The sequence below is a fragment of the Cupressus sempervirens genome, chromosome 8 (assembly GCF_028749045.1).
Source record: "Cupressus sempervirens isolate cs-2001-9-10 chromosome 8, ASM2874904v1, whole genome shotgun sequence".
Classification (NCBI taxonomy): Eukaryota; Viridiplantae; Streptophyta; class Pinopsida; order Cupressales; family Cupressaceae; genus Cupressus; species Cupressus sempervirens.
Window position 1 is genome coordinate 814962284 of NC_143125.1, and position 25629 is coordinate 814987912.

A 25629-nucleotide genomic window follows, 5' to 3' on the forward strand; every position below is an offset into this window, starting at 1 on the left:
TGACATCTGAATACTCTTCCAACATTGCAACTACTTCTGGTGGTATAGTCAAGTCTTCCTCTTTCCCCTTTTGTACTACCAATTCATAACAACAACCTGTCACTTTCATCTCCTTGACAAGTTCCTTTTCAGATAGCATACTTTCAATTTTTCCATCACCCTTTAGAGGTAATAAGACTACCTTAGATCCATCCTTCTAGAAGGTGTAAGTATTCTTTTCCCCATTATGAACAACCTTTCAGTCATACTATCAAGGATGACCCAAGAGGACATGGCATGCATCCATCAAAATCACATCACAACATAGCTCATCCTTGTAGACCTTCCCTATGGAAAATTTAACAAGGCATCTCTTATCTACCATGACTTCACTTACCCTTTTAAACCATGCAATCTTATAAGGATGGGGGTGCTTTTCATGCTGGAGATTTAGTTTATCTACCATTTCTTTAGAAATAATATTCTCACAACTGCCTCCATCAATAATTACTTGACATATCTTTCCACTTGAGGTAAATCTTGTCCAAAATATGTTGGTCCTGAGCCATGAATTGTCAATGCCCTTCTCCTATACATCCTTCTTGGCTGGAATAATTATTGTCCTTCTCATCATGAGACTTTCTCCCATATCTAGAGGTACTTCTTGTTCAGATTCATTGTCAGCCTAGGCTCTCCTTCATTTCTATCTTGCATGTTGAAATTGGAATACTCAAAAGCTTTGTGGCCTTCTTCTCAAAAACTAAAACAAGTAAAAAGCTTCTCTAGTTTTCCTAGCCTCTTCCACTTTTGTAGCCTTGACCTTGCTGAAACCCCCTCCCTCTTTCATGATTTAGAGGATCCTACCTAACATCTATATTTTTTTTAGAGCCTTGAAAACTCTCTCCCTGGCCATCATTAGAACCTCCCCAAAATGGAGTTGATGTACCCCTTTGACCACATCAATTCCTCTAGTTATATTGCCTATTCTACTTTTCTTCAGCCTTTAGAGCTAATTGGTAGGCTTCCTCCATATTGCTAACATGATGCATGCTCAGTTCATCTTGAATAGAGAATTTAAAGACATTAACATATCTAGCAGCCATCTACTCATTATTTTCTTGATGCTTTATGCACATGGATAGCTTGTAGAACTCATTTGTAAGGTCTTACACTGGAGACAAGTTCTTCTTCAAATTTTGGAATCTACGAAAGAGGGTTTGTGAATAATCGATGGGTAAGAATTTTTCTATCAACTTTTTCTCCATCTTGATCCATGTCTTAATCTTCTCCTTTCCATTTGTAACTCATTCCTTTTGGAGGTGATCCCACCATATCATTGTATGTCCTTTTAGCTTTGTGTACACAAACTTCATCTTCTCTTCTTTTGTCATGGGCTTCCATTCAAAAAAATTTCCCATCTCATTCTACCAGTCTATTAGTTCTTTTGGCTTAAGACTACCAGCATAGTTTGAAACATCAATTTTTATTACTTCACTCCTTCCTTCTAAAGCCCTCAGAACTCTATCTTCATAGCTCATTTCCTCTAGTCTCTTGTCTTCATTTTCTTCCTCTTCATCAGATTCTTTTCCTCTTTGTATTTCTTGATTGTCTAGCTGCTCATTGAGTCATTCAATCTCCCTTTGCATATCTAGTACCAATATTTGCATCAATGTGACACCTCCTCTTCCTATTACTCTTCCTCTCCTAGCCATCTTACTGCTCTGATACAAATGATGCAACCCCAATGTCATTAAAGAATAATTTAGAATTTGATAGAAAACAAATGTTTCAGAATACCATAAATTTTCATTAAAAATTCTACAACTCTATTCTACCTCTACAATGAAAACAAACACCTAATTATTACAAATTTGAAAATTATCATATTTAGTAGATTTTTGGAAAAAATTAAAAATTTCCATTTTTAGTAATTTTAAAAACTCATCATATGAATCTTGATTTTCCCAAGAAAAGCCCCCAACTAAGCCAAGATGAATTGCCAACTAATCAATGAAATCAAACATAGGATTTTGGATTTATTTCAAAAACAAAATTCTAAAAAAATTGGAAAAAACACTAAAAGCCAATTTTGGAGGTCAAGATGAGTTTTCAGGCTCCCAAAAAAATGTCAAAATGGCCACCTATTGAGCTAAGCTTCATCAGCAATCCAAATAACTCCTTCTAGTGCAACTACCTATAAAATTTCAGCCAAAACCCACATTCGAGTCAAAAGTTATGACCCCCAGAAGTAAATCTTGACCAAAACCCACATCTGAGTCAATAGCCTTGACCCTTGAATGTCCCTACATCACATGGGATATCGTAAGACCTTTCTTTTTAGAAATGCAAAATGGGCACTGAACTACCTATAACTAAGGTTTGATGGTGTGACTCATCACACAACTCGTTAAAATAGTGCACCTAGTGAAATGTGTCCAAAAAATGAGTTTTTAAATATTCAACCAAAGCTTAATCTACAAATTTGTAATAATTGAATTTAAAATTATCATTTTTTGTTAATAGAATATTGTATAACTATATGAAATGTAACATATATGCAACTTAAATGGACCAAATATCTATTATTAATTATAAATATTTGTTATATATAACTTTTATATTAAACAAAAAAGGACAAATATTTCAACACAAGAAAATTATTTGCTATTATAAAAAAGCACATTATAATATAAAATGCAACTTATATCCAATACAAAGGGACCATTAGTTGAGCACTATTTTTTTTTGAAATTTTTACACATTTCATGAGAAAATACATGACATTTATTAGTACTCACCTTTTATATTTGCGATGAGACATATTATTGATATGATTTACTCTATGTATATACATTGCTACACCAATAGTTGTACACTAAGATATCAATGCTTATTAAAGTGAGTATCTTGTTTTATTAAGTGAGCATATTATGTTTTGAGTGACACACATATATTAGATAGATATGATATTTTTTTTGAGACAAAAATTTATTTATTTCACTCATTTATGAATTCATTTATATATTCTTTCTATAACATTTATAAATTTTTATGTGTGTATTGGTATATCTTTTATCAGCATTTGGATTTTGCATATTTAGAAATAGATCAATTAATTATAATATATAGTTAATATGTTGGAAGATTGGATAATATGTTCACGATAGGGTGATTGACTATTGAACCCCGCTCAACTATTGGTTCCTCTCCCCTAATCCAATATGTAAAAATCCTTGAGCAATCAAATACTATTAGGACAAATGAAAGTGCACAATTGATCTAATAACTAACATCTTTTTCTCAGTATTAGGAATAACAATATGCAACTATTGGTCCATTAAATGATTTTTGGCTTAAATTTTAAGTAAAAAACATTAACAAATAAATCAATTATCTTATGTAAATATTATTTGAATTTATAGAATTTTAATATAAAACTTAGTATCCCAAATCCAAAAAAAGTTTGATTTAACTAAAAATAGAAAATCCAAAATATAAATATTAAAACATAATATCTATACATTGGATTTTATGTTGATCCACATATGGATGAATATATTGAGAGAGGATGGGGGTGAAGCAGTATATCCTACATAACTTTAACTTTTACTGCCAATCATTCTTTGCACCAGTTTGCACTTTAATGATAGCTATAAGTTAACTAGTTATGTTTAATCAAAATTAATGAAGCCAAACATAGAACCACATAACAAAAGTATTTATCTCATGGAAACCCAGCTAGGGTGAAAATCGTTGTGTCTGATATAATCCTCACAATTTTTTCACTCTCTTGAAGTATGCTTGGTCAAGTGCATACCTCTGTTAAAATATTACAAGGACACAATCAAGTGCCACCTGGTTAAGGGATTTAGATAAGACCTATGAGAGTCTTACCCAGTTGAGGATAACCTAGTTAAAGTACTCCTTAACACAATGATTTTGTTTAAGTCCACCCTCGATGGGATTTACTATTGTAGTAATTAGAAAATAATATAAGGAATTGTCTATGTTGAATAGCTACTTTACTTACCTTGGATATTGGTTTCTTTGACACTCCTCAGACTGATGTGTAACTTTTATATGCTCTCCCTCATCTCTGCAAATCAGACACAATCACTAATGTGCTTGGCTAGGCTACATACTATACTATTTGTTACTGGTTGATGTAGGAGCATCCTAGGTGTAAGGACAATCTTGCATCACCCAAAAATATTTTATTTTCAGCCTTTTCTATTTTAATAAGGATTGTAGATAGGGTGTTTACTATTTATGGGAACTTGGTATTTTTAGTAAGTTTGTCATATGAGCTTGGAATGTTCTCATTTTCTATAGGAAGGTTCATTTTAGAGATATGAGCCTACCATAAAAATCTCATTGCTCCAACTTAAGTATTAGAGAAGTTATTATCATTTTTGGTGGAAAAATTTGTAGAAAAATCTTCAGGCTCACTGTTGGAGGCCTTAGAGTGCTTGGATGAGGTCTAAAAACTTGACAAAAGGGTTCTAGTACAATTTTGAGGCTGTAGATTAGGTGTTGGCATTTCTAAAAAGTGGTTATACTAGCCAATTAGAGAAATAGTTCATGAGTTATGACCTTCGATATTTGGGCTACCGAAATTTCTAAAATAATTTGTGAAAGATGTATTTGGCTGATTCTATGTGTATTATTAGGGTCTGTTCACCTAAGGTATTAAGTTTGAGCATCTAGACCCTTCCTGGGTGGCATAAAACTACCTATTTAAGAAAGGCCCAAACATGATCTAGGACAGCTCTAGGTGATAGTTCACAACACTATCTTGTAGATTACTACAATGAAGGCACCCATTTGGGTTAGCATATTGTAATTGAGAATTTTGTAATTCTACATTTGTGGCAATAATAAGAAGTTCATATTTTGTTCTCACATTTATTATTGTTTCTTTGTTTCTGTTATGAGTTTATGGTATTAAGGGGAGTCCCCTACATTAGGTGGTATCTTAGCTAGAGTTCTTGAGCATATGGATAGATCATTGACTGTGAGGTAGTTTGCACCAAGACTATGGTTTGGGCTGAGCATGTAGATAAATCACCAATTGTGAGGTAGTTTGCACTAGGGTTTCAATAGAAGAGTGAAAATGCCTCCATGAAGAGAGCATGGTAGAAGATCTATAGGTGTTACACCTAAGGGTTTTCGAGCCCTGCAAAGACAAATGCAAGCATTGTAAGAAGAAGTGTGTAGAGGAATGAATCTTTCCATAAGAGATGTTGAATCTAAATTCATAAGAGATGAAAGCGAGGATGAGGATGAAGTAGAAGAGAATGAAAAATAGAGATAGTTCTAAACCTTGAGGAAGAGAGGCTTTTTAGGGCCATCTCCAAGATTGGAAAAAGACCTAAGTTTGAGGTTCCCACATTTTTTAGGAAATCTTAACCTAGAAGAGCTAATTGATTGCATCAAAGAACTAGAGGAGTACTTTGAGTATAAAGATATTGAGGATCTAGATAGGATCAAGTTTGCAAAGGAAAAATTGAAGGGACATGCAAAGATCTGGTGGCAAGAGGTTCAATTGGAATGAAATAGAAAGGAAACGAAAAAATCACTAGATGAAATTGGATGATAGCTAAAATGAAGCCACAATTCATTCCTATGGATTATGAGCTAGATATGTTGAAGAAGATGCAAGGAATGAAGCAAGCAGGAAAATCTGTTCAAGATTATATCGAGGAGTTCTACTGAGTTCTTGTTAGAAAAAGCCATGCAGAAGCTGATAAGGAGAAAGTTGCCTATTATCTTAATGGGTTAAGGCCTAGCATTTAGGATGAGCTAAGTCTGGTTTAGATGAATAGTATTGAGGAGACATACAACTTTGCCCTAAGACTTGAGAAGAAACTAAGCAAGAAGTTTGACAATAAGAATAGTGGAAGAGGTTGTGGTAGAAGATCTGGTAGATGATCTTATGGAGGCCATAATGATGATCAGAGGAACAAGGATGAGGCTACGAGTAGCAACTAGAACCAAAGGGGAAATAATTCCAATTGTTTCAATGATTAGAACAATAGATATTAGAGAGGAAGAGATAGAGGACAAGGATCTGGAAGAGGAGGCTTCTATGGAAAATGTTTTCACTGCAGAGAAGAAGGGCATAGAGCATTTGAATGTACCCAACTCCAAGGAAGGATGGATTGAAGAAAAATAGGTCAGGTGAGAGTTGTACATGTTTATGAAGATGCCAAATCCTCACATTCTGAAGATGATGAAAGAGGAGAAGTCCTAGTTAATAGAAGAGTGTTGAAAATGAACCTAATCAAAGAAGGAGTTTGTTTTGAACAAGGTGTAGATGTGAAGGTAAGTGTTGTGATGTGATCATTGATGGTGGAAGTACTAAAAATTTGGTGTCAAAAATGATGGTCATGAATTTGAAGTTGAAGAGATAGAAACACCCACATCCATACCATATTTCTTGGGTGCAAGATGACCACAAGATTATGGTCAATGAGCAGAGCTTAGTGAAGTTAAAGATTGGGAGTTACCAGGATGAGGTACTATGTGATATCATATCTATGGACATATGTCATATGTTGTTGGGTAGGCCATATTAGTTTGACAGGCATGTTGTACATGATGAGTGAGAAAATACCTACACTCTAACTAAGGATGGAGTGAAACATAAGTTGAATCCATTGAAGGATAAAGAAGAAAAGGCATGTAGTGCTGCCAGAATATGTTTTTATGGTGGAAAAGAGTTTCTTAAAGATGTGAAATATGAGCATATATGTTTTTCTATAATTCCTAAAGATAGTAAAGAAGAAGTAGACGAGGTACCTATAGAAGTTGTAGATATGTTGGAAGAGTTTTCTGATATTGTATCAGATAATGTACCTGATGGATTGCCCCTAATGAGGAAGACCAGTCACAAAATGGATTTGGTTCCAGGAGATAGTTTTCCAAACAATGCAGTGCATAGGATGACACCAACAAAAAGTAAAGAGTTAAATAGGAAATTTCATGAGTTGTTGCAAAAGTGGTTGATTTGAGAGAGTCTGAGTCCATGTGTTGTACAAGTCCATGTGTTGTACCAGCAGTGTTAGCACCAAAGAAGAATCGAGAATGGAGGATGTGTATAGATTCTCACACTATCAACAAGATCACTATCAAGTATAAATTTTCTTTACCAAGGATGGATGATATTGTGGATTGTTTGAGTGGAGCTCAGTATTTCACAAAGATAGATCTGAAGAGTGGGTACCATTAGATTTGTATCAGAGAAGGTGATGGGTGGAAGACTACTTTCAAGACAAGGGAATGACTATATGAGTGGTTAGTCATGCCTTTTGGGCTAACCAATGCATCGAGCACTTTCATGAGGCTCACCAATGAGATACTAAAGGAGTTTTTGGTAAGTTTGTCATTATTTACCTAGATGATATATTGATCTTAAGTAAGACATTGGAGGAGCATTCGATTCATATTTGCAAGTGTTTGAAAAGTTTAGGGAATAAAAGTTACCGATAAACCTGAAGAAGTGCAATTTTGTAAAGAAAGAGTGGGTGTATTTGAGATTTGTAGTATCAAGAAAAGGTCTAAAAATGGACCCAAAGAAAGTGAAGGCTTTCATTGAATGGCCTACTCTAAGGAGTGTGATAGAGGTAAGATCTTTTCATGGACTTGCTACATTTTACAAAAAAATCATCAGAAGTTTTAGTAGTATTTGTGGACCCTTGACTAAAACAATGAGAAGAGATAGGAAAGAGTTTAAGTGGACTATAGGAGCAAATAAGAGTTTCAATTTGTTGAAATAGAAAGTTCCTAAGCAACCTATTTTAGCACTTCCTGATTTGAACAAGGTGTTTCAATTAGATTGTGATGCTTGTGGTACTACTATAGGAGCTTTTTTGAGCCAAGAAGGTAGACCTATTGCTTATTTTAGTAAGAAGCTGAATGATGCAAAAAGAAAATATTCTATTTATGATCAAGAATTTCATGACATAGTTCAAGCATTGAAGAATTAGAGACACTATCTTCTTCCCAAGAAGTTTGTTTTGTATACTAATCATCAAGCTGTGTGCTAGAAAATGTGACCTACTGAGAGCATGAATCAACAAGCAAACATTAGTTCAAATCAAAACATGTAACAAGAATTCATCAAAATGAAGAAAAACTAAACTAATGCTTGCTTGAGTTTTTCAACTCAAAGCAACCAACGAATCAAGTCTTCCAGCCACCTCTATAGCTCAACAAAAGCACCCATGAGAGGCCTTGTTGGTGTGTTAAGATGGGAGGGTATGTTTGGTGTGCTCTCCCAAACATAACAATAGAGTGAATCTCTTGAGTGAATGTGAAAATGTGAGTGATGATGACATATGAACCTAAACTATAATGAAATGAAGAACACCTCAAGAAATGGCTATGGAGAAATCCATACTTGAAGGCATTCAAGTGAGAATATGAAATTAAACAAGGAAACTAACTAAATATGCAAGCTCTACTAAAATGTAAGTGCAATGGAAATGTGAATACACAAGCAAACTAGATGAACAATGAAAATAAAAAGCTAAACCAGCTACCAAAGGGTTAGTATGCACCTACGAAATCATTATGAAAACTCTACTAGTGCAAGCTCAAACTACTATGAAAGTTCAAACTATGAATGTAAGCTCAAATCCCAAACCAACATGATAAAAATGCAATAATAAGAGATGATGAATGCTTGAGACAAGGCCTCTATTCATAGGCTTAAGGGAGGGCTTGGTGAGGTGGCATCCATGTAGATGCCATATAAGGTGACATGCAAGCCATGTAAATGGTAAAAAATTCAAAGTTTTCTCCCACATGTGCGAGAAAACTTGAGAAGAAGAGTGCAAAGGGGAGTGTGTAGGCATGCCATTTCACACATGTGTGCACACACTCTTAGGCTAATGAGAGGGATTAGGAAGGGAATTAGGATGATTAAGTGGGATTAGAGAAGAAGTAGGCTTAAGAGGATGAAAAAGATGGGTATAGGCTAGGCTCTAGGTTAGGCTTAAGATTAAATAAAATGAAATTTAATTTAATCATGGGTTTAGAGGAATTAATGGGATGTGAGGATTTAAATAAATAAAATTTATTTAAAAAGGGAAAAACATGGAGGATCATGTGTTAAATTAATTTAACACATTAGAGCTAGGAGTATTTAAATTAAATTTAAATGTTCAAGAGAATGAACTCATTTAATTAATTAATTAAATTAAATAAGTAGAAGAATGTGAGCAATATAATTAATTAATTAATAATTAATTACAATGTCATAGATAATATTAAAATTAATTAATATAGTGTTTAGAGACAATTTTAAGCGTCTACATTTTGCCCCTCTTTGATGTGATGTAGGAACAACATCATATCAAAGAAAAGAAAATATAGGTTGCCCCAAAGAAGGTGGGAGTCCTAGGGCGACGATAGAGGAGGAGGGTGCCCCCTCACAAAAATTGCACAAAAAATAAATTTTGGGCAATTTTCGAGAAAAGGTCTTAAGAAAGAAGAAAAATGAGAGAAAATGAGAATAAATGACAACATTTGCATAACTTGCAGGGAAACAGGGGACGAACACGGCTCAGGGAAGACATGGGCTCAAATAGGGTCTATGAGGGGCCCAAAGAAGGTCATTGTCGCACCACGACTAGAGCATCCAAAGCAAACATGGACTCTATTGATTGAATTCAGCTTGGTGAGCGCATTCGGGAGTACTAGCGAGCAGTCGAGATGGGCTCTCTGGTAAGTCATTTGATTCTCTTCGTGTTTTGATAGGATAGGTTAGGCTAGGTGCATTTAATATGCCATAGATGCACCAAAAAAGAGGCCCAGGCAGAGATTACAGTCTCTACCCTATTGTCTATGAAGATGAAAAAGAGGCACTCTGCATTCGTGGAGACAATAGGATCCATCCTATCGTCTTTACAGATACCAAAGGGGGGAAATGGTGACATGGAGATGATAGGGTTCATCCTATCGTCTATGCGGATAGAAAGGGTTAGCCAAGATGATGGAGAACAATTCATCATCTTTGCAGATGATAAAGAGGTTATCATCTACGAGGATTGGCATCTACATGGATCAACATTACCGTTGATTAGCTTTTGCACATACCGATGTTTGCACCGATTAGCAGCTTTGCCAATTGGGTTAGACTAGATTAGACTAGTAGGAGGCAAGGGAAGATGCCCTATTTTAGGGACATCATAGGCTAGAAAGATTGACTCTCTGCATGTCTATGCTACAGGAGGACATGGTGGTGTTTAGGTTGAGGGAGCACTATCCTCTGACCATGGCGATATAGGAGAGACTCACAGATGCGGATTGGAGACATGTGCGACTATGCAGCCTAGAGCATGTATACGAGTGGCCAAATTTGAGGGCCCATTCAGCGTAGCTATCGAATCTCATAGAGCAATGGCACACACCTATAGAGAGTTTCCATCTACCAACAGGGGAGGCTACAATAACACTACTAGATGTGTGGTAGATCCTACAAGTACTGATTAGAGGTGCATACCCAGAGTATGTACTAGAGGGTTCTGATCTATTCCTAAGGGAGTGCTTTGGTAGATGGCGATAGTGACTACCCATTCAATGATCATGGTTGTCATGGAGGGGCACACTAGATTAGAGGCTACCGAGGTTGGCAATATACCTAGCCTCATTGATATGGCTGATGTTGCTAGATCATGCAAGACACGAGTGGCCGATTGGTTGGGCATGAGTGCTGAGCACCCTGCTATAGGAGGAGGGAGCGATCTACTGCTGGGGATAGATGATCCTGGCTAAGCTATATCATGATTTGCACATGTGTGCATATCGGACCTAGTGCACTGTAAGACCTAAACTAACACTATTGATGGTCTGGTCATGGGAGCATATTGGGGTCACATGGCCTATCACTCGGCAGGAGGCCAGGCATCCTGGGGAGCCATTCGCCTATAGATATTGGCCTCCCATCCAATATATATCGATGGAGTCTGTGGGGTTCTAGAACAGGTGAATAGATGAGATTATCATGTTTGAGTGGATGCCATATGATGGGGTAGAGCAGTGGGGGAAAACACTGGTAGCAGGAGGCAAGGATGACACAGAGGATCAGATGTACCTCTCGTACACATAGACAGATTTTTGGCTTATTGGTTGATCCATACATGTGATCATGTGCTACATGCCCTCTCGAGTGTGACAATAGTTCGTTAGGATATAGGATGCAGTTCCAGACAAATTTTTATTTCCTATGGTATCTTAAGAGTATGGCTTGCTGTGGGGACATGGGACTACCATATGATTGGCCCAAGCTTCTTGGTTGGGGATGGTAGTAGTGCCATGGTTGCATGGTCAGGATAGGGGAGATGCAAGTATGACACCGGTGTACGCAAAGTGGTGGGTAGCCCACCAACGAGTTAGGCTTACAGTGCTAGGGGCACCTCCACTAGTAGAGTAGGCACAGGGGGAGGAGGATGGAGCAAGGGATGGTGGGAAAGTAGCTATAATGCCACCACCAACATAGGGGGCACATGAGGGACTACGCGAGTGCAGAGCCCAAGGGAGGAGAGGGCCAGGGCCAACACTAGCACAGGGGCCACCATAGATAGCACCCTAGGCAAAGGCACAAGTAAAGCCCTAGGCACCACCGTAGGCACCTCTGTAAGAACCACCATAGGAATCTCCATAGGGATAGGTATAGGGAGAGGACCCAAACATGGTCAGGGTAGAGTGGGATAGCCTCCATGGAGAGGTAGCCCAGCTACAGGGGATAGCACAAGTGTAGCAGGCATGAGCAAATAGCTTAGAGCAGACCATGGGAGCCATATACAGAGCTGTAGGTGTAGAGGGCTAGGGGAGATAGTGTATAGGAGGCCTTAGTGGCTCTATAGGCATGGGTGGATGGCGGGGAGTTTGTGAGGATGGGAATCCACACAAGGGCAGAGGAGCAGGTAGAGTTAGAGAGACTGTGGGGGGAGGTGGCAACCCTGGTTGTCGAGCAAGGAACACACCAAGCATAGATTGACGAGTATCGTCGATAGCGGGATATTGCCAGGTAGATGGTACAGCCTGGGGTAGCTATCTTAGTGATGCAGGAGGCCATCACAACTAGCTGAGCAGAGGCACAAGCCATATGAGAGGTAGCCTATTATAGGTTACTATATATTGAGACCATGCCTACTAATTGATGATAGCCCGATTTTGAGAGGGGAGCCAGCTCATGGATCTCAGGTGGCAGATCCAGATTAGAGCAATGCATAGGATAGCAGAGACCTCCTCGAGGGGGGGATTCAGGGGGGGCTAGGCCCTTACAGCCAGTGGCTTGAGTTTATATAGAGATCAATTCTTTTTTTTGATAGATATGTGCAGATGTAGTGAGTTTTATGATGATGCATTTGTATATGGACTGTACATACACTATTTTTTGAGATATATATATGACATGGTTCAATGACTCTATATGTGTATGGATGTATATGATGCATATGATGTTTATGATGTGGATACTAATGTTTGTGATGCTATGTTATGTGTCCTATGATATATGCATATCTACATGATGTCTAACATGTGTGTGATGCAGGTTAGTGGGTGATTATGAGATGTATGTATTATTTTATGTTACATGGATGCACTATATATATGTGTGAGATGTGATGACTAAAATGAATGTATGCAACTAATGAAATGCAATCTAATAAAATGAACTAAAAATGCAGAATGAACACTAAATGAGATGAACAATAATGCAATGAAAAATGAATGAATGCAAAAATGGAAAGCTAATGCAACCTGATGGAAATCAACTAAGGAATGAATATCTGTCATAACTGTCACTCATAGAAACCCAATAGCGTAGCATAGGAGGGGGAAACTAAATAGAACCTTGTCTCAAGCATGACTCAAATGAAGCCCTATACTACATGCATCCTAACTACATGATATCAAGAGATTCCATTGTGTTCATATGGAGAGCATACCTTAAGTTGATTTTGCAAATGAGTTTATGCATTATATGCTATAGAAGCATAAATGATATGACTCTTTTGCATGGAATAGACATACAAAACCATAGAGACTTTAGGATGATAGGTGTAGTTTAAATAGTAATGATGGATCAAATGTCATATACACAATAGAGAGGTTTGGGCACACCCAAATTCTTTTAGGGATCTTTGGTGGTACATGTGCTAACTTGTTGCCCCCATTACACAATGCATTAACATAACCGAAAACTAACACATATGAAATAAAGCCTCCGAAAAAAAATCATACCACAAAAATATGTGTAGTCAATGAGAGCTATTCAAGTACAACCAAAATATGGAAGATGAAGGTGCACCATAAAAGGCTTTCACTAACACACAAAAATAAAATCAACCGAAAAGAGACCTCATGACCAAGTAGTCATTCAGTCCACAATTCCTGCCAAGAACCTTAGGTCTAGAAGTGAATGTCATAATGTCACCTATAGAAAGGATTCATCCTATGAAAGTGTGTCAAGTTGAAATGTCAATGATCATAAATCGTGTGTTTCTAGCAAGGGTTGTGAAGTGAACAAGTTTCTTGAATCATTAAGTCTCAAAAGGTGATTTGGTGTAAGTCCAAGTGTGGTCACTGTTGTGAAAAATCTTAGCATAATGGGATTGACAATCATTTGATGGAAAAAAAATGCCTCGTGGACTAGAGGTCTTGCAAAAGATGGAGGTGAAGCAAAGCCTCGCAGATAAGAGGTCTTTTATTAGATGCATGAAACACAAAAGGCTAGATAAGACTTTCCACAAGGGAAATGGAATGGTGGAATGGAGTGAAGCAAAATTAGCCTTATAGACAATGGATCAAACAATAATTTCTTTTAGGAACATTTTTCTTCTTTTTAGGGCTTTTTTCAGGAACATTTTATGATTTTTTTTTGGATTTTTTTGATTTTCTAATTTTTTTGGATTTTTGTGCGACTATAAACACTGTATAGGAACTACAATAGCTCAAGCATAGAACCACTTGAGATGCTAGATATTTACAGGCTCAGGGAGTAGATCTCCCTTTGGAGTAGCAACCTAACATGCCTTAGAACCATATTTGGCTATAATGATAAATGAACCTAGCCAATTTGCCTCAAACTTTCCTTTCTTTTCACGGTTCTGAAGATTCTTCATATTATGCTGCAAAACTAAGTCACCCACTTCAAATTCCCATGGTTTGACTTTCTTATGATACTAAAGTTGAAGGCAATTTTGATACACGCAGAGGTGGTTTAGGGCATGGAATCATCTTTCATCAAGGAGTGCCATCTCTTGCAAGTGAGCAACTTGATATTCTTCTTTGGATATCAAATTCTTGAGAGAGACTCTGAGGGAAGGGAGCTCAATTTCAATGGGCAAGACAGATTTGAAACCATAAAAAAGGGAAAATGGGGTGGCTCTTGTGGGGGTATGGATGGAGGTGCGATAAGTCAAAAGGATGAGAGCAATTTGGATGTGCCAATCATGACCAGCTGTTTCAACGGTTTTCTTTAGGATTTTCAAAATGGTTTTATTGGTAGCTTCAGCTTGGCCATTACCTTGGGGGTAGTATCTAGTGGAAAAATGCTAGGTAATTTCAAATTTCCTACACAATGTGGCAACCTCTTGATTTTTGAAGGGGGTTCCATTATCAGTCATAATATCTTGTGGTATACTGAAATGACAAATTATGTAGTTCAAGATGAACTTGGAAATCTATTTTTCAGTGATGTAGGTTAATGGAATAGCCTCGACCCATTTTGTAAAGTACTCAGTGGCGACAATAATGTACTTGTGGCCATTTGAGGAATTTGGGTATACTTGACCAACAAGATCGAATCTCCAGTGAGAAAAGGGCCATGGGGTAATGGTGGGCTGAAGGTCTTGGGTGGGAGCATGTATCAAACCACCATGTTGCTGACATAGAACACATCTTTTCACAAATTGATATGCATCTACTTCCATAGTGGGCCAATAGTAACCTATCCTATGAAGCTTTTTCACTAATGTAAGGCCACTAGAGTGGGCACCAAAAATCCCTCGGTGAACCTCTTCTAACGTCATTCTAGGTTCATTTGAATTGAGACATCAGAGGAGAGTTCCATCAAAATATTTTTGGAAAAGTGTGTCACCTAAGATGGTCTATCAAGCGGTTTAGGGAACAAAGGTTTTTTTTTGGTTTGGGGTGAGGGCTATGGGAATGGTTTTGTGATGTAAATAGGCAAAGATGTTAGCATACCATGGGGACTCAGGACCAACAATCTCACACACCAACTCTGAATTAGTTTGCTCATAAGCAGAAGTAAAAATATTCTCAACAATAAACTCACATTTATGACTATATTCTAGCATGGCAATCATAGAGGCAATAGTAGCCATGGCATCTCCTGCTTTATTATTAGCCCTGGGAATCTACTGAAAAACAATCTCTGTAAAATGCTGCTTAAGATCCTCAACTATTCTGTGGTAGGGCAACCATTTCTCATCTTTGGTGTGGTATTCATCTGTGACTTGTTTAATGACCAATTGTGAGTCTCCAAAGACAAGAAGGTTTTTGATATTCCATCTGATAGCTTGACGTAGTCCTATGACTAAACCTTCATACTCAGCTATATTATTTGTGCAAGGGAATGAAATTTTATAAGACATAGGAATGAGATTTCCTTGTGGTGTCACAAACAAAATTCCTACCCCCGGTCCCTTTTGTGTAAAGGATCCATCAAAAAATAATTTCCATGGTGTAGTAGGGGCTAGGGTCATAATTGTGTCATTTGGAAAATCGGCTACAATGGAATGGTCACATTGAAGAGGAGCTTCAACAAGCTGATTGAAAATTACTTGTCCTTTAATGGCCTTACGATCCTTATAAAAAATGTTGAATTCACTTAAAATTAAGTCCCATTTTGCTGCTCGACCAGTGAGGGTGGTTTTTGATAACAAATATTTGAGTGGAACTATCTTGGCAATGAGATATGTAGTATGATTAAGCATATAATGACATGTTTTTTGTGTACAAAAGACTACAGCCAAACATGCTCTCTCAATAGTAGTGTAGTTTAACTCATAGCCAACTAGTGTTTGACTGAAGTAATATATGGCTTTCTCATTCCTGTTATCATCTAATTGTGCCAAAAGTGCTCCTAGGGCAACTGAAGTAGCTAAAATGTATAGAATCAATGGTCATCCTGCAACTGGAGGTACTAAAATTGGAGGATTAGCCAAATATGTCTTAATTTTTTCAAATGCTTTTTGGCATATACAATCCCATTGAAACTTGTTTCCCTTGTGAATAAAATGCTGAAGTGGATGGACTTTATCTACTAGTTGTGACACAAATCTCCTAATAGATTGTAAATTTCCTTGAAAACTGTGGAGTTGTTTCAATGTGGTAGGTGGAGGCATATCCATGATGGCCTTCACTTTTCCTAGATCTACCTCAATACCTCTTGTTGACACAATGTAGCCTAGAAATTTCCCTGATTTGACCCCAAATACGCACTTCTTAGGATTAAGGCGCACTTTGTATTTCTCCAACCTATTAAAAATAGTGGTAAGGACATGAATGTGGGATTCTCTTGTCTTGAATTTTCTTAGGATATCATCAACATAGTCCTCCATTATGACATGTAGAAGATCATGGAATATGGTAGTCATTACGCATTGATAAGTGGCACTGACATTTTTCAAGCCAAAAGGCATGACTTGATAACAAAAGGTTCCCCATGGGGTGGTAAATGCCATTTTATGTTGATCCTCTTCTGCAATTCTGATTTGGTTATAACCAAAAAAACCATCCATCAAAGACAACATCTCATGTCTAGCAGTCAAATCCACTATGATGTCTATGTTAGGAAGTGGAAAATCATCCTTAGGACATGCGAGATTTAAATCTGAAAAATTTGAACAAACACAGATGCCCCCAGATGCTTTCCCTATAGGAACAATGTTGGAGACCCACTCAGGATAGTCAATAGGATGGATGAACTTTGCCTCTAACATTTTCTGTAACTCTACTTTGATTAGGAGTGCTACCTTAGGGTGCATTTTGCACAACTTTTTCTTCACTAGTTTAATCTTGGGATGAACTGTCAAATGATGCACAACCAAGTCTATGTCTAGGCTAGACATGTTTTTGTATGTCCATGAAAAATTGATTTTTCCCTTTTTCAAGAATTCAATCATGGATTTTTGTTCTTCAAGACTTAAGGTAGCATAATGTAGGTGATTTGTGGATTATCCTCTGTTCCCAAATTGACTAGAATTGTGTCCTCATTCAAAATAGGTGACTTTTCTGGTGGCAAAGATCTGAATGGAAAGTCAATCTCTCCCTCTTCTAGTGCCTCTAAGAGGTTTTCACTAGAAGATACGTCCTTTATTTTATCTTTTTCTTCATCCAAAAGTGCCCCAGAGGAGTTTTCACTAGAGGATTTTTCTTTTATTTTTCCATTTTTATTTTCTTTTTCACTTTTGCGACTAAGAGAGTTGACTTGGCTACCAAAGTAGGCTTCCTTATTGTACTAGATCTCATGTTTGTAATCTTGAAGATTCTTAAGGCCAAAAAGTGCCATCACTGCTTCATCAGTTTTACAAATGTCAAGAGCTGGTGGTATATCTTGAAGGTCCCAGTCTATCATGTTGGGTTTGGGGAAAGGTAGGTCAATGGATGAAAGGTCATCTATGGTAATGCCATGGACATAGTTATCTAGGTCATCTTTAATGTATTAGAAAGGTACTTCAAAGAATTCCTCCTCTTCAGTCTCAGAATCAGGTTCAACCATACAATAGTTTTCAGCAAAGGATACCTTAGGTTTAATGGAGCCCAATCCACATCCTTTAGGATAGCTATTTGCTTCTAAGGGTTGTCTAATTCCATCTTCTTTTGGTCAAAGGTCGGTACCATGGTATCCCATGCTTTCAATAATGGGAGGTTCCTTAACATATTTATCCCTAGGAAACTCCACAGGTTCATCTTTTCCATCATAATATAGCCAATCTAGAATATTATCTTCTATGTGCTCATCACTAAGTGAACCTTAATGCTCAAACATTGTCTTGCTAACTTGCATGGTTTCCTTATTAGTAGAAGGTGATAATTGAGAAGCTCTTCCAAAGGAATGAGGGGAGAGTGGTAGTTACATCCAACACACAAGGCATTTTCAAACTTATATTCTCCCATTCCTAAATCAACAAAAGTAACCTTCTTCCTTGTGGTGTCAATTTTTGTATCTTCAACCTTCTCTTTTCCCTTGCAGGAATTTGAATCCTCATTAGCTAATTTTGGTACTATTGGGGAAGGTGGTTCTTTTATGGTGAGGGGCTTAGGTATGATCTTAGCAAACTCACTGATTGGACAAAAATTTGCTGGTGCACCTTCCAATCTTTTACAAAATGGAAAAGGAGTGGGATCCCCTAGGATTGTGACCTCTCTTCCTTGGTGGGGGAACTTCAAGCATTGATGATAGGTAGATGGGACCACCTTTAGTGTATGTATCCATGGTCTACCAAGCAAGATGTTATATGAAAAATCCAAGTCTAGAACATGACATTCAGTATTTATGATAGCTGGTCCAACTTTTAGAGGCAACATAATAACCCCTTTTGATTCTCTTTCCCTCTTGTCATATGCTTTTATTGTGATCCTTTTATTAAAATCTAGAAGATTCTCTAGAAGTCCCAAGAAGTGAATCATTTTCAATGTACAAAGGTTCAAACTGGATACATTGTTTATAAGGACTCTTTTAATCTTATGTCACTATATAAGGACTTCAATGTGGAGCGAAAAATTATGGTGGGGATTAGGGCCTTGGAAATATTTATCTATGAAGACAAGGTGTAGTTGGGTGGCAAGGTTTCCAATCATAGTAGTGAATTGGGAAGCATTAATTTTTTTAGAAACACAAGACTCTAAAAGAGCCTTCTCCAAGATCTCTTTATGGATGGGTGATGTGGTTAGAAGCTCAAGAATAGATATTTGTGCAGGAGTCTTACTTAGCTAGGACAACACATCATAGTAGGAAGCGGGCCTTTGTGAGGTAGATGGCACAATAGGTGCATGTGGCATTGATGGATTAGTGTTATTGGGAGTGGCAACTTGCAAAGTGAGTCTTCCCCATCGAGTGGTTGCATCGCAATGAGTTGCTTGTAAGACAAGGGTATTCACATGAGCATCTACTTCTTAAATGTGACCACATAAGGAGTCAAATCCACATATATTGCTGGTTTCTATCTTACCACAGAAGTAGTCAAATCCTGATATGTGATTAGTAGAACAATCATAAGGTAATGCATTTGATGTGGAAGCTTGATTCACATTGTTGGTATTGTTGTTATCATTGTTGTGATCGGGAAATGGTTTTTGGAATATCTTCAATTTAGCATTTTTAGAGGTTGGACCTCCTTCTACTTCAGTTTCCCCATCATCAACAAGATTTTGAATAAAAACTCTGAGCTTGATACATTTTTTGGTGTCATGTCCTTTGATACAATGGTATTTACAATATTTTTTTTCCCTATACCACTTTGACTTTGGTTGATTTTCATCAAAAGGACGTGTGTTAGGAAATACCATAAAGTTGTCATCTAGTAATTTTTGAAAGATGGCCTCCAAAGGTTCACGAAAGTTAGTGAACTTTCTATTGCGGTCATAGTCATGGTTGTAATTGTTGTTTTGTGGAAAAAATTGTGTTTGATTATGAGATTATTGATTGCCTTGATTGTCATGATTCAAATTATTATTGTTTTGATTACTGTAGTTGTTATTGTTCCCTCCTTGAATATTTTTTACATCAGTAACACCATCATGTGTAACACCCTTATTCTTGGCCCATAATTTGGGTTTGCTATTTTTGTTTGACTCATTGTGCGAGGATGATGAACTATAATGTTTAATGGTACCTTTTTCCAAAAGTCCATTTTCAATATTCTTGCACTTTTTGACTAAAGTGGCAAAGTTTTCAGGGCTAGCCATTTTCATGTGGAAAGACATTTTGAGTATTAAATTCTTGATGAATATATCCACAAGGTGGGAATCTTCAATTTTATATGGCATACAATTAGCAAGATGTCTCCACCTTTGTAGGAAGTTGGCAAAAGTTTCTCTATTTCATTGTTTTGTGTTGCACAAGTCACTCAATGAGGCATGATGTTCAATTTTGTAAGAGTATTGTGCTATAAACTTGCTTGTCAATTCATTGAAAGAAGTAAAGGAGCCCTTAGGTAAATTCATTAACCACTCAAGTCTGGGGCCTCCAAGACTTCGTGCAAAGAGCCTCTTAAGATAGTCATCACTGTAGGCTACTTCTTGGCACAAAATGAAAAATTCCTTGAGATGGGTGACGGGGCGTGTCTCTCACGTGTACTTGTCAAATTTAGGAATTTCAAAATCAGGTGGAAATGGCACCATATTAATGGATTTATCAAATGGAAAAGGACAAGTTTCCTCAAAAGAGACATCCTTCACCCCTTTGTTGTTCATGTTAAGGACCAAATTTCACAATTCTTGGAGTTGTTGAGCCAAATCTTGATTAGGTTGCACTTGTGATTGTTGGGAGTTCATAAATCCACCTCCTAAATTGTAGGGAGTCCCAAATGTAGTGTGAGGTGGTGGAGGTACTCCACTTTGGCTAATGTATTGATATGCAGTTGTGAGAATTGGCATAGTGGTTGGCACTTGTAAATAAGAGGAGTGCATTGGTTGTGTCAAAATTACCATTGGTTGAGTAGGCACTTGTCCAATGCCTAAGCATCCCACAGTTGAGGTTGTCAAGGTAGATTTTGGAATACTAGCATGTGTGGTAACATTAGCCATGGCACTAATGATTTTTTGAATATGTTATGCACTCAATTGAAATGTAGGTTGTGTTGAAGTGCTAGATGTAGGAATAGCACTAGTTGTTTCCATGGTTTCTTTCCCTTTGCTAGAAGTCAGAGTTGTGTTTGAAGTGGGTAATATGGGAGAACCACCTTTTGTAATTTGTCTAAACAAGGTGTTCTCATCAAAGCTTGGAGGAACATTAACACTATCCTTAACCAAATTTAGGAATATCTCAGTTTTGTTTGCCCTTATGGATTTCTCCATCATTTCCACATTGTAGGGATCCACAAGGAATGTCCTAACATCACTAGGTACATCGTTGGGATCAATAGGATCTTCATCTTGGTATACTTCTTCATTATTACCCCCTAGAGTTGTGTTATGGAATGGATCTTTTGGTTCTTGCATGGATGTTGGGTTAGGCATACCAATGTTTGAACTAGAGGGAATTGTGCTCCCTAATGAAGTTGTGAGTGGAGGAAAAGGATTCCATCTTTGATTGCCTCAATGATTCCCACCAATGTGACATGGGATTAAATGTGAATCTTCCTAATCGTGTGTGTACCATGCAAGAGTGATCAAGCCAATGGGTGGAAGATTATGGCAGAAAAAGAAAATGAGGATAAGAGATATTAATCTTATGTGATTAAAAGGTCCACTACCCAAGTGTGAACAAAAAGACCTTGGTTTAGCAAACAAAGTGTGATTAGAGGATAGTAGTATCTTTCTCCTACCAAAGATAGCCAAGTGATCTTGTAGGCAAGATAGGACACCAAATTGATTACTCACTATTTGGAGATGGACTTGTGATCCCAAATAAGTAAGTGTAATTAGGATAAATGTTTACTTATGGATGAAAGGTCTAGTGTTGCAATGTCAAAAGATGTTTTAAGTTTTAAGCTCTCTAGAAGAAAATTTGAAAATGGAAGACTAGGAGTTTGGGAAGATGGAGGTAGATACCAAAAGATGAAATTTTTGTGGTCACTAATGCAATTAACTCAATCCTCATTCACTGGAAATAAAAACCTTGGATTCACTCCTGGGAAAGTAGACTAGTTTTGAAGCTTTCTATTGTATTCAATTGTATCATAACGGTCTTGTCTAGCTTCTTCCTTTTGAATTTCTTTGATTGCATATTGAAATTGTTTGTCACCGTGTGCTAGGTTCTTCCTTTCCTTGTAGATGGGTGGTTTGGACAACTTCACTTTCTTATGTTTGATTTGGTTAACTTTATCGGTCATGGAAGGAATAAAACAAAACCCAAATTTCAAGTACCCAAAAACTTTGCAATAAGATGTGACTAGACTCAACCAATTTCAAAATGCAAACTACCAAAAGTAACCATGCATCAAGAAGTCCTCACTTAACCTATCTCACTCAATGAAAGGTTACCTCACAATTTCACTTATTTTACAACTTTTTTGATGTTTTGGCTTTGGTTTTTGAATGTTTGAACAAGCACGTTGAAAATGCCAACAACCCTAATAAGGCTATCTCTAGGATGAACAAGGTTTATCTAAAGGGGATCCTCAATATACACAAGGTATGTGAGGCCCAAACCTATAGATGAAAGGAAATACTACCACACACCTGGGGGGAGATGGTAACCCAAATCTCCTCCTTCACTTCCCAAAGGTATAAAGTTCTTTGGGGCTTAGCCAAGAGTGACAATATTTCACTTCCAAGAGAGGTGTCTTTTGATTCACCTCTTGATTCTTATACTCTGCCAGAACACTGGAGTTGAGGTCATCCCAAGGGTTGATGAAATCTCCAAGTAGGCCTCCTAAAAAAAGAAAAGAAAAACCACTTATTTCTTATGCACACAAGATTGCCCAAAGGCACGAGGGGAGAGAATATTTAAGTGGTCTTGGAGTTTAAAAGAAATTTTTTCTTTCCTTATAAAGCTTTAAGTTTTCTATCTATTTGAAGACACTCGTGATTAAGATATGCAAGGTTCTTTACAACTTGAAATAGCACCAACATAAATGAAAATAAGGATTCATCAACAAGAAAGTAAAGCAAGTGCGTGAAAGTAAAATGCTGAAAATAAAAAATGCAAAAAATAAAGTCAATTTATTTTAGGGCATTCAAGAGTGTATGACTTCATTTTAAGCACCAAATCCAAATATGATCTAGCCTAGGCATACATGTCTATTTTAAGCACCAATTTCACACATTGTATAGCCTAGGCATACATGTCCATTATCCTTTAAAGCATTCAAGATAGTGTGAATTTTTTTTAAACACCAAGTCTAAATGTATCTTCTACCCTAAACATTCATGTCCATTTTAAGCACCAAAGTCCAAATGTTTGCTACTCTACACATTTATGTCCATTTTAAACACCAAGTCCAAATGTGGGCTAATCTAAACATTCATGCATTTAAATGAAAGTGTTTAAGCCATACAAGTTCATTAGCCCTTTAAAGTTTAAGTGATAAAAATTACTACAAATCTCCTTTAGTGATAAAAATCATTATTGATTTTTCTTTTTAGGATTTTAAGGTTAATTCTTTGCATCAAAATCATCAGTGAAAACCTGCAAGTCAACTAGTCAGCAAAAAATATTATTCAAAATTGTATAATTCTGCTAAAACACAGAGACACCAAAATGCAGGCATAGACGCTAATTTGGGTAGCTGACAAACAACAAAGATGCCAAACTATGTAGATTCTAAAATTTGCAGATGATAGAAGACACTTTGCACATTTCTAAGCAGACTAAATGGTTGTTAGATGCAGATGACAATGTGAAGTGCAGAGAGATTAAAAGTCGGAGATGACAAACAAATACCTGCACACAATGCAGATGACAGATTTAACTTCACAAACGAAAAAATACTCCTCACAAATGATAGAACTAACTTCATAGATGATAGATTAAACTTTGAAGATAGTAGAAACTTCAAAGATGATAGATTAAAAACCTAAATGATAGAATGGTTTCCTAAGCAGATGCTAAAGTGAAAATGCAAGAAAGTATTATTTTGGACTACTACAGAGATGTTGGTCTGTGTAGATGACAATCTTAGATGACGCTGCAGCCTGCGAAGATGACAATGCAATGTTTTATGATTGAACTAGGGTTGTTTGCATATTTTTGAAATGAAACCAGGGATGTGGGTCCCACCAGGCATGCCAAAATGTGTGCAAAAAAATGTGACCTCTTGAGAGCATTAATCAACAAGTAAACATTAGTTCAAGTTAAAACATGTAATGAGAATTCATCAAAATGAAAGAAAATTAAACTAATGCTTGCTTGAGTTTTGCAACTCAAAGCAGCCAACAAATCAAGTCTTCTAGCCACCTCTATAGCTCAACAAAGGCACCCATGAGAGGGCTTGTTGGTGTGTTAAGATGGAGGGGGTATGTTTGGTGTGCTCTCCCAAACACAACAATGGAGTGAATCTCTTGAGTGAATGTGAAAATGTGAGTGATGATGCAATATGAATCTAAACTATAATGAAATGAAGAACACCTCAAGAAATGGCTATAGAGAAAGCCATACTTGAAGGCATTCAAGTGAGAATATGAAATGCAACAAGGAAACTAACTAAATATGCAAGCTATACTAAAATGTAAGTGCAATGGAAATGTGAATGCAAAAGAAAACTAGATAAACAATGCAAATACAAAGCTAAACTAGCTACCAAAGGGTTAGTATGCACCTAAAAAATCACTATGAAAACTCTACTAATGCAAGCTCAAACTACCATGAAAGCTTAAACTATGAATGCAAGCTCAAATCTCAAACCAACATGATAACAATGCAATAATGGGAGATGATGAATGCTTGAGACAAGGCTTCTATTCATAGGCTTAAGGGAGGGCTTGGTGAGGTGGCATCCATGTAGATGCCACATAAGGTGACATGCAAGCCATGCAAATGGTAAAAAATTCAAAGTTTGCTCACACATGTGTGAGCAAACTTGAAAAGAAGAGTGGCAGACAAGAGTGCAAAGGGGATTGTGTAGGCATGCCATCTCACACATGTGTGAGCACACTCTTAGGCTAATGAGAGGGATTAGGAAGGAGATTGGGATGATTAAGTGGGATTAGAGAAGAACTAGGCTTAAGAGGATGAAAAAGATGGGTATAGGCTAGGCTCTAGGTTAGGCTTAAGATTAAATTAAATGAAATTTAATTTAATCATGGGCTTAGAGGAATTAATGGGATGTGAAGATTTAAATAAATAAAATTTATTTAAAAAGGGGGAAACATGGAGGATCATGTGTTAAATTAATTTAACACATTAGAGCTAGGAGTATATAAATTAAATTTAAATGCTCAAGAGAATGAACTCATTTAATTAAATAAGTAGAAGAATGTGAGAAATATATTTAATTAATCAATAATTAATTACAATGTCATGGGAAATATTGAAATTAATTAATATAGTGTTTAGGGATGATTTTAAGCATCTACACAAGCTTTGCAATATTTGAATAGTCAAGGAAAATTGAACCAAATACATTTAAAGTGGGTTGAGTTTTTGCAGAGTTATACATTTGTTTTGAAACATAGAAGTGAGAAGTCTAACAAAGTTGCAAATGCTCTTAGTAGAAGACAACTTTTGTTAATAGGAATGCAAATAGAGGTGGTTGGGTTCAAGGAACTTAGTACATTGTATCTAGATGATCATGATTTTGGTGAAGCATGGAAGGCTTGTACATAACTTGTTACACTTGATAGGACAAAGTGGTTGGATTTTATGATCCAAGATAATATGTTGTTCAAAGGAAGCCACTTGTGCATTCCAAGAAGTTCAATGAGAGAGTACCTCATCAAGGAGAAGCATAGTGGAGGACTGGCTAGACATTTTGATGAGATAAAACTATAGCTTTGGTTGATAAAAAT